Genomic DNA, 11,227 nt, shown 5'->3' with positions numbered 1-11,227 from the left:
TTTGGGGTAACGTGCAAATCATGATTTAGTATTTTAATTGTTTACCGTGGAAACAAATTTATTGAGTAGACTTATTTTAAGGAGTAAGATTGCGGTCATTTTCGCTTCCATGTCTGTCCGATTTTATTTATTTATTTTTATAAGAGGTCAGTGGCTTCATAACCGTCTACATAGGCTATGGACCTGTGCGTGAAACGTATCCAACTAGCCTACTCAAGCAAGGCATTAAAAGGTCCGTAAAGGTATCCATGGTAACGCAAGGATGAGATGTACTGATAAAAAATGTCAGGTACCAGGATCCAAACCCACGGCGTCGATGCCTTCTAGTGAATTGATTAGATTTTGTAAATTTCTAACATAAGTAGTTTTATGATTAATTCGTGTTATATTTATTTAATATACATTCTTAGTACACCTAATGTTTACTACATATTTCGAAATATGGATTGATTCTAATCTCAGTATTTAATGGTTCAATAAAAATTCTAATAACTGGAAATACAAAGAGAGCACTGCAGAGTTCCTATGATTATTCTAGAATAATATTGTAATCCTTTTCTTTACTTTTTACCTTTGTTCTTGACAGAATTCCCTTAAAGACTAGCCTATCGGATGGTTAAATACAATATTACACAGAAATATTAGTGAAATAAGGTACACAATAAAAATGTCTAACTAATAGGGAAGTAACAATCCCTTATTAAATATAAAGCTTGAATACCAGTTAACGTTTGCTTTGTAATTTGACAGTAAACAAAAGGTAGCCATGCAAACAAGGCTAAATGCAGCATCTCCTCAGGCCATACATGACATAATGTTAAACACAATATGATAAAGAGGTAAAACATACTTTTTAATTATATTGTGACAAGTGCATTTGTTAAAAAGAGCAAATTTGTGTAACACAGGCAGAAAAATCTGTTTCCATCAACAGTTACAACAATTATGACACATTTAAACTTCTAGAAATGCAATATAAGTTTCATCATAATATATAGTAAAAATATGCAACTGCAAAATGTAAACCTTTTCAAATAATTATGTTATAATAAATAATTACGGAAAGTAAATTAAAGATACGTCTTATAACACTTCAAACATATGTTTACGCTTATACTGTTACTCACAAGACGGTAAATATACAAAAAAGATGGTAAGTGGTGATCGATTTCGATTCGACACTCCAATCATCATCAGACCCAATAGGCGAATGACAAGAATCTAAATAAATAATTGTGAGCGATCGCCTATTCTTAGGAATAATTAGTTTAAGTAACTCCATTAATCAACAGTGTTACATAATAACCCAAATAGTTGTAGAATAAATAACAAGCATTTAGTTAGATAATAGGTAGGTTGGTGTTTAAATAGCTATTTACGAACAAACTGTACTTATACTGAAGTGATAGAAAGTCAAGGATTGCTTAACTGTCACGGTTTAAATTGACTTTCTCATGGAATCCTCTGGTTGACATTGTAAACCTGACCACTCGACGAGATTCTTAAGATCTTCAAGGTTTTTTTCTTTTAATCTTAGACTTGCTTGAGAAATCAATGTTGTTAGACTACTTTTGTTAATAAATGGAACTCTGTTTTGTAAGGTTTTACCATTGACTTTATATAGAGATATAAAGTCAATAGTTTTACTATATTGTCACATTTTTATACAAAGGGTTGATTTCGAATTGATGAATGAACACATAGGCTTCGTCTATGCCCATTCATTAATTGCATATTTGTATGTGTTTTAATTTGTTCATGTATAAATTTTTTTTATTGTATTTGAACCTAAAAAAATACATGTCAATACATGATAAATTAAGGTTGTTCTTTGTTAAAGGAAGGATTGTGTTAATTTCAATTGAAAAGTCATGCATCCGTCAATATTTTTTTTCACTATGATTAAATTTCTTTTACTAATGTAGACCGTTAACATATGAGCCCCTCAGTAAAAAAATTGAGAATGACCAAATACGAAATAAGAGCCCTTACAAATATGAAATGCAAATTTTACGATGAAAAATGTTAATAAACTATCAAAACATCCTGAGTTAGTAGTGTTCGCATAATAATCAGGTCAACTATTGTTATCCTAATCATTTATGTATTGAAGTAATCTCTATTTATAAATAGGGTGGTTCTAACTACTATAATATTTATTTACAAGGGTCTTTATCAAACACACATTAATTTTCAGTTACTTAATTTTGCATGATTATTACATTGGGTTTGCAACTTATAACCATTGAAAATGTATTCTTAATTTTTTATTAAGTAAACTATTACACCAAGGAATCCATCTCGGAGAGAGCTTTTAACAGTAACTTAATTTTGATGAAAGCTTAGAACGTTTATTATAAATGAGATAGTTTCGAGGAAAATATGCGCTCGTAAAATTTGAATTTCAAACTAAATTGTATTGAAACTCTTGGCCGGAGACAAAACTGTATTCCCCATAAATATCTATCCCTAATATCTCAGCCTTTTTAGCTTTCAATTTTCTTACAAACGATTTCTTTTTTTGTTATTGAATAAAATTTTTTACAAACATGCAAACATACCCAATGAGTTTTTAGATTTATTTGAATCAATTTGTCCAATGCAGGGTGGTGTCTGATACAAGTTATTTGTCAGAAACACCCAAACGAATGAAATTGATTTTTTTCTACCCTAGAGGTAGTGTCCGTATCTTAAAACTAACCAAAAATATGTATGTTGAAGATACTGATGAAAAGTAATTTCGTGGTTAGTTTTGATAACTGGATAATGGAACCCTAACCAGTCACAAAATAGTTAGTAATCAAGCGTTGATTATTCCCTTTTCTGATAGAATATGGAAAGTCAATCGCACCTTTAGGAGAAATACCACCACATTAACTTACACTAGGCTAATACTAGTTTTTTAATGTTTATCATAAACAAATCTAGGGCTAAGTTCGTCAATGGGCTGCCTTTACTTTAATAATTTTGATAAGCCTTTGCAAAAAGGAGCATAAACTTAAACATAATAACTGGGTCGGAGTGCTAATTTAGCGGTTTAGACCAAAAACAAAGTTTATCTAAACACACCTTTGTTTGCCTTTTCATATTTGACGAAGACAATATCCAATATTTCAATCAGGGAAGCCATTTTATTATCATTACCAAAAGGCTAAAGCTACCTTAGTAAACCAATATTAGTTCACAATTATGTTTGCTGCCGTTAGCAGAGTTAAACCTCTGGAGGCATTCAAACTAGATTGAAAAATATCAACAAAAGCAAACAAGGAAAACCAACAAAAAGATATGTTCTACTGGGATATCCATCCTGACACATGAATAATTTGATTCTGAGTTGTTTAAGTATTAAAATACTTAGTTTTACATTTGAGCTTCTTAGGAAATTGTGTCCGTACAAGCCACTACTTTAATTTTAAATCCATTCGTAAAATAAAATATTTTTTTTTTTTTTGTTCTAGCCGATAACTAATAGTTTTAATAATTTTAGAATTCACTAAAAGCGTTGACTGTAAATCCTTAACCCAGATCTAATCCTTAAGGATAGACCAGAGTACCCTGGAATTATATATTATATAAGGTGTACGGTTTTTTACATGACCTGGGTTGGATGATTATTTGGTACTAGCGCGGGGGTACGATCGACATAATAATAGGGCTATCAAATAAAATAGACCAAATAAGCTATATAAACTATATATTTTTGGAATCAGCACAACATTTACCACAACTTTACATTTTACCTTATGATGATAAGTCTTATATGTACTTAGCTATACGACGGAATATAAAAATATTTTATAACAAAATTAATAATGCCTACAATATGAAAAAAACTGATAACATTTTTTTGTGGTAACCATGTAAACCTCCTATATTATTGTTCTTTGTCTTATTCTAAACAAAATGATATATAACAATCCATAGTTATGTTGCTATTTCTAATCTTTATGATGGTTTAAAAATGATATTACATAATCGATAATATCCCTATGCCAGTACAGCGTTACACTAGTGCCAGTTCTAGGGTTAAAACGTTATATAGATAAGAGTATTAGTTTTTTAGTGTTTATTATGAAAATTGTAGGCAGGTTGAAATATTGTTTACAATACATTATACTCATTACCAGTCTTTATTGCCTCGAACTAAACTTTTGTTTGTTTCATATTTAGAGAGTGTCCACAACCGTATAAAAAAAATAATTTAGGTTAATGTGTACATGGCGCACATATTGGTATTGGAAGCGATGTGTATTCAATATTAATTACAATCCTTATCACACAAGCTCCAATATCACTATAGTAATTAATAGTAGTGTTTGTTTATCACTTAATTATTTCAGTTCATTGAAACGAATGGATAAAATCGCAATAATCGATGGATTGTTAAAGGCGGTCTGAAAGTTCCATTGATCGTAAACATGCCTTTCTGCTTACTGGAAAAAATACTTAAATAAATAAAGTATACCCTATGTTCTAAAAAAAATATTGTTGAAAAAAAAAAAATTTACTACTATTCATCTTTGGACAAACCGTTCCTTATGGGAAAGCCACTTATTGGAAAAGTTTATGTCGGCCATATTTTATACAGTTGTGTTGTCAGTGAGTCAGAAATAGATTAAAGGTTGAAAGGTAAAATCTCTAAAATTGATTGAAACTATAAACTATTCTTAGTACAAACGTAATCGTATAAGATTTCCAAATTTTTCTAATCAACGTGGTACGCTTATATAAAGTGGATATTATAATGGATAATAATATAGAAACTTTTCTAGCTAGTCCTACCATACCTAGGAGGGTTAACATTAAGGTTTAATCCTCCTAGTACCAAACACGTCCAGTTTGGCCTCAAGGATTACACTGTACAGTCCTGGACTGAAAGAAATACTGACAGTGTTTGGAGATTCCTTGAGGCAGATCCTTACACGTTCCGTCCCGGCCTGAAGGCTTGGCCTTTAGGCCAAAACTGTCCAGTTTGGCTGGAGTCGTCTTCTCCCCACATACGAACAATATTTTTTCGAACCGGCCTGTGCATTAGAGTTGTGCGAGCTGTGTTCGAATGCGTACTTATTAAGATCGACATGTCAACCATTGAAGATCTTGTGGCAATGACAGTGATAGTGTATGTTATAGCACTTGGCAAAAAGGGAAAGAGAAATATGTGTGTGAAGTAATTGCTGGAAAGGAAAAAATTATTCTCATGTTAAATTACTAACCAAACTTCAACCAAACAAAAGGGTTTTAAGAGATTAGAAGAACTATTTAAGCATGACAAACTAACTTAGCTGGAGTTATAAATGATGGTTTCATTTTTTCAAGGCACTTTTATGAGGTAAACCGTGAAGCCTCACAAAAATTAAGGGCAACCCATTGTGATACTTTGGCATAGGAAAAACACCGAAGCTCACGAATAGAATTGGTGTATCGAACTGAGGGATTCCACATACATATACTTTTCTGTCTACAATTTTAAGAAAGTTAATAAGAAGGTAATATAAGAAAAGGTTTTTGAAATGTAAAAACAAGTTCTAATTTCTGATCATTAAATTAATCAACATAAAATTAACTAAAAGGTGAAGTTAAAAGAGTTTTAGGTTTTTAACTAGTAAGCTTTTAACAAAATGACAGAGGAGTCCGCCAGTGGAATCAAGTATTGAGAATTAATTGTGCTGAAGAAAATACTGGCTTAAGTGTTTGTGACTATACAATCCTCGGCCTATTTTCAAAATGGGAAAGTCTTTCCTAGGGAGGTGTACTATTACGGTATAAAAATTACTATAAGCACACGTATCTTTGGAATTTTCATAAAGACGATAGATTTCAGTAAACGATATATTTTTAAAAGCTAGCTATACAGAAATGCACTGAAGTGAAAATAATACGAAGTATTAAAGTTCAAAGACAAAATTTAGGTAAGGAGTGGTATTTTGATAATTATTTTATTTTGTGTCTTTTGGGATTTTGTTAAAACGTGCCACAAAAACCACCTTCTTAATATTAAAAGAACTTTGCTAAAAGCCTCTTTGTTTATTCAGCATAAGGTTATTCTCTGGTGATTCGTGGCCAAATAGACGACCATTAAGCAGTTGTTTGGAAAAGAATTTATAATCACTGTAGTATTCCGTTATACATTACTTTACTTACATTTGAAGACAAAGACGTTAGAAAAAAATCATTTTTGAAAGGTAACAAATCTGAAATAATAAAAAAATATTGTTGTAATCATCTATTAACATGTATAAATGAAAATAGTCTTCTGGAAAGATATTAGAGACTGGATTGAATAATATATTGAATAAACCATAAACAAAATACACCATGGATTGCCCAATAATGTATTTAGATCCATTTCTTTCGGTGGATCAAATTTAGATTAATTTGATCCGATAGTTATTAATTTAATAATTTATATAATTTTGTTTACATGATGTCATTAATTTTACTTGTCCAGTTAAAAGAAAAGGTACTAACAATGTGTTAATATATATAATTAATCTGGCCAATGACAGTTATAATTATAATCCATCTTGTTTTAACAGCTGATTTGATCTCTGTTGATTTGAAACTCCCGTAATCTGAATAATGGTTTGCATTGTTCAGTAATTAATCTGTCTAAAACAATTCACTTTGTTGGACGGACAGTAATATTTAGTTCATGGAACAGGTTGAAAATGTTGTTTGTCTGTTACTTGTTAATACAATCTAGTTTGTTCATTGGTTCATCTGTATTTTATAAACTGGAGTTTTATACACTAATTGCTTAATTACTATGTAAATTAAGAAAATTAAATCTTGTCGGTGTCTAAGGTTGTCCTAACATTAAGTACCAGATAACTCTTTGTGAAATATTTTACGGAAAGTAAATAAAAGAAACGTCTTATAACACTTAAAACATATATAAACATAAATATTTCAAGCGTAAAACAATGTAAAAGCATCATTATTTTTTTGATAGTATATTGCGTATGGACAATTTCAACATAGAATTGAGGCATTAACATTTCCAGAACACTCTTACATGCCAATTACTTCAAATTAAATACAACAATAAAACTAAATACTTAATACAAAAATAATCTTCTCTGTTACATCCCTTTACCTTTCGTCCTACTAAACCAACTTTTACAATTGAGGTGTCATTTTAAAGCTTGTGGTCTATAGGGACCATTTAGAACAAATGGTGACTAAGCAATCAACTAGAGTTTGAACTATTTATAGAATTTGAATCAACAATTTAATTTGAATCAACTTATTTTTTCGACCATTTAAATTTCAATTGTAATCTAGCAGCTGATCCTTCGGTTAAATGTTTAACCACAGTCAGATTGTAAGCAATAGACAAAACAGATTTTGATTAGGCTACCTTTTTCATAATTGTAACCTGATTGAGATGACAATTACTAGAACTAGAAGAACCCATTAACAAAACAGTGGCTTCAAGAGTTGGGCGATTTCAAAGTTGTCTTAAAAGCGATGTGTATGGCATTTAATATTCCAAAAATTTCACTCTTTGTAGGAATATTTCGTATTATTTAAATAGAGTTCAGACAAAGAACTTTTAATTAGGTCTAAATATTACTGTCCACCCAACCAAGGGGATTGTTTTTGACGGATTAATTACCAAACAATGCAAACCTTTATCTGATTTCTGGAAGATAAAAACAGAAGTAATAGAATTAAATAGTTATACCGCTTGACCCATGTTGATCTTAAGCCAATTTATATTTTAGTTTATTAATCAAAAAGAAATTAAAATTATAGTCCGTTGTATTAAAAAATATAAAACTGACATGCATTGACAACTCTAGTGGACAATGATTGTATATAATAACATTGTAGATAAATTATTTAAGCATAGTGAAGAATTAGACTTTTAAATGATAGGGGTAATTAACAGATTTACATTTTCTACAAAATATTAATGCAAAATAAATTCACTATAAGGTTTTATTATAATCGAGGACATTGAATAAAGAAAAGACTTCTCCCGAATAGTTTTACAAATAAATTTTCTTCTAGAAACGCTCAGGTTTTAATTTCAAAGTTAAAATCTGGTTCTGTAGCATCATTAATTAATATTCTTATACAACAACCAACCAAATAGGCTATAATAAAGTGGATCTTTGCTTTTAATAGGTATTATTAAATTTTTAATTTATTACTTGATAGACGTTCAATTCTGATTCATTATTTTTAATATAACACTACATCTAATTTTGCAAGTATTAACTTTGTTGTAACACTAAATTAAGGTGATTTTCATACTACAATTTAAAACTTACAAAGTTAAACCTCTAGGCTTAGGATCTTTGTGCCACGAGCCATTTAGGAACAACCTTAAAAATGTGTTGTGACTTAACTATATAAAAACCTATAAGTTTGTATAATTATTGTAGCAATATATTGAACAATTACAGTTATTTAAGATAGTTACGGAATTTTAAAATCCCCAAAACAAATACCGGTTAGGCAGCTCTACATTTACCAGTCTGACATTACGACGGTTTAGCCGTCTTTTGGGATTGCTCTAAGAACAATTCACAAAACCACTGTATAAATATTTAAGAAATTCTGCTAAAAGCCTCCTTGTTTATTCAACATTACGTTGTTCCCATTTAACCTTGGCTCCCACAGGCAATCATTACGAATTGAATTGTAGCACTTAAATCATTTGTTAAAATCACCCGACTTGTTAAAGATTATCCAGATATGTGCATGCACAATGTTAATTTAACTTCTATATCCAATTTGAAATAAATTATTATGGTTTTGTAGGATTTTTATTTATTTAATTTTAGAGCCACCAGAGTCGCCGGTGCTTGAACCAACTCCAGGCTCTTCAGCCTACACCGGCGATCAACGTTCCAACTCCAGCTGTTGCCGGACCTTACAGCGTGTGTCAGTAGGCATCTCCATAATTTCCATCCCCTCAGTTTATTTATTCATATACATATAAAAAAATATTTATTTATTTCAACGAAAACATCTCCATTTTACACATATGTTCAAACAGTACAATACCCAGAATGGCATATAATGTAAACATTGACAAAAACACAGTTGTTGATTAATACGAAATGTGCCATGTATAAATAGAGGTTAATCTACTTAGCATATTAACAGTTACTAGTGCACCTGTTGCTCGAATTCGAGCAATATTGCTAAGTATTACAGGCGTAATTTTAACACGAATAACAGTCATAATTTCTGATTACTGTACTTTTAAAGATTTGACTCAAAGATTATGGAAATACTCAAGATGTACATAACAGATCGATAATAAACATTTCTTGTAAACAGTGTTTTCTACAAATAGCCTTACTCACAGTCGCATTAGGTTGTTCATAATAACGATTATAAATTTAAGAAAACATTATTTCTATATCTTCTCCTTGGTGGTGTTCTATGACTTTCCTATGTTTCCATAGTTTGCAAATCAGCTATTTCAATGATAACTAACAAATGCAGCACAGTGTTAATTCAGTTTTATTTTTAGCGTAGCAAATTATCCAGGATCTCTCGCTTTTTTCCATTGTAATATTTACGCCAACCCAAATTCAAATAGTAAATATTTCATTTCAACCAAGTCAGTAAATGTTTGTAGCAAACACCTTATTCCCACCACCCCTGGCTTAAGTCTGGGACTTATTTGCCAGGCCAATTCCCCGTGAAAAGTTTTTATTCTACAAACAATAGTCAGTGGTTCAATAAAAAGTTTAGGTAGTTTTTTTCAGCTGCTAATTTTGTTTGAGGCTAATTCTACTATTCCATTATTATAAAATATTTACAATACAGAATGACATACCATGAAGGCCTGTTTTTTAAATGTTAGAAGTGAAGTCTCCATGGAATTATATTTTAGGGCAGTGATTAAAGATAGAAGAGTTAGGCCTCTGCCTAAAGTTAAGATTACGCAAGCGCAGATATATAGTTTCCACATTTTACTTTTCTTGTGAATTTTTCTGTATTAGAAGTTAAGTAGGTGTATCTTTCCAAAAAAAATTAAAGCATAAAGATTGCTTGAAAGTCTCAGTTGCAATCGAGTCTTCTTGTTGACTTTGTAAACGTGACCACGAGACAAGCTTGTTAAAATATTTCATTTTCATTCTTCCACTGTAAAACTTACTTTAAGAGTTTATCACGTCATCTTACTTATCGTGTTCTGATTTATATGTTACACATAGTTTGACAAAGAGGTAATTTTAAAATTCAGTTTCATTCGATCAGTTAGTCTTTTAAAACTATAATAAAACAAATCATAAAATTGGCTTTTAATCCATCCATAACTTTTAATTAATGGAGGGCTAATTTGTACTTTAAAACTCTAAAATTCCAGACGTAACTTTTATTTACAATAACACAAATATGCGCAGCAGTTATTGACATAATTGGATAAAACAATGTTTGTGTTGATTACAAAACTAACCGATGTCAGGTACATTATTTTGATTGACTAACACACAAGTTGCATTATCAGATTGGTTATATTACTGCGATGATAACTGTGTGAGGTTTCAGTCATAATTAATCAATGTCAATCCTCGTAAAAAGCTCTTTACGGCTGTTATGTTATTGGCTTGGTAATTATTACAGTCTTGTAAACAATCACGTCTTATTATTTTTAATGTAAACACCACATTTTTCAAATTAAAATTCCTTACGTCTCCCAGCACTGGGATTTGAAGTTGTGCTTTACCTTTAAGTACCTTCTACAAATTTTAAACGATTGAAGTAAACGTTTGTTTACAGGACTTAACTATCGTTGCTATTATTTTACTTGTAAATAGTTTTCCCTGAAATTACAAAAATACGTCAAATAACACTTGTAATCCTACTAAACTAATAACTAAATTCTAATACGAGCAATGTTTGCTTGTATGCTTGCTTGCTTGCTTGCAGAAAGATCTCGAAAACGGCTCCGAAGATTTTCTTCAAATCTTGTAAATAGTTTATTTTTGGCCTAAAAACGAGTTTACTGCAGTTAGAACTGCCAACAAAAATATAATTACGTAGAAAAATGAAACTGAAAGTCACATTTTGTTAACATTAGTCTTATGTTTTTATTAATATTAGCTAAGTAACCATGTTGGTTGAATTGAATAACAAGGAAAAAGTAAACAAAAGACTTGTAAGTTGTAATATGTGTTCATAAAAAGCGATCTACCCACGGTATAATAGCAAATTACAAACAGCACAAAAGGAAAAACATCAGTTGTTACTATTGAGCAAA

Source organism: Macrosteles quadrilineatus, unplaced genomic scaffold (assembly GCF_028750875.1).
Source record: "Macrosteles quadrilineatus isolate MER2022 unplaced genomic scaffold, UCM_ALF_1.0 Scaffold_2__2_contigs__length_208266976, whole genome shotgun sequence".
Taxonomy (NCBI): domain Eukaryota; kingdom Metazoa; phylum Arthropoda; class Insecta; order Hemiptera; family Cicadellidae; genus Macrosteles; species Macrosteles quadrilineatus.
The sequence above is the reverse complement of the archived record's forward strand: the minus strand, read 5'-3'. Positions refer to the sequence as shown.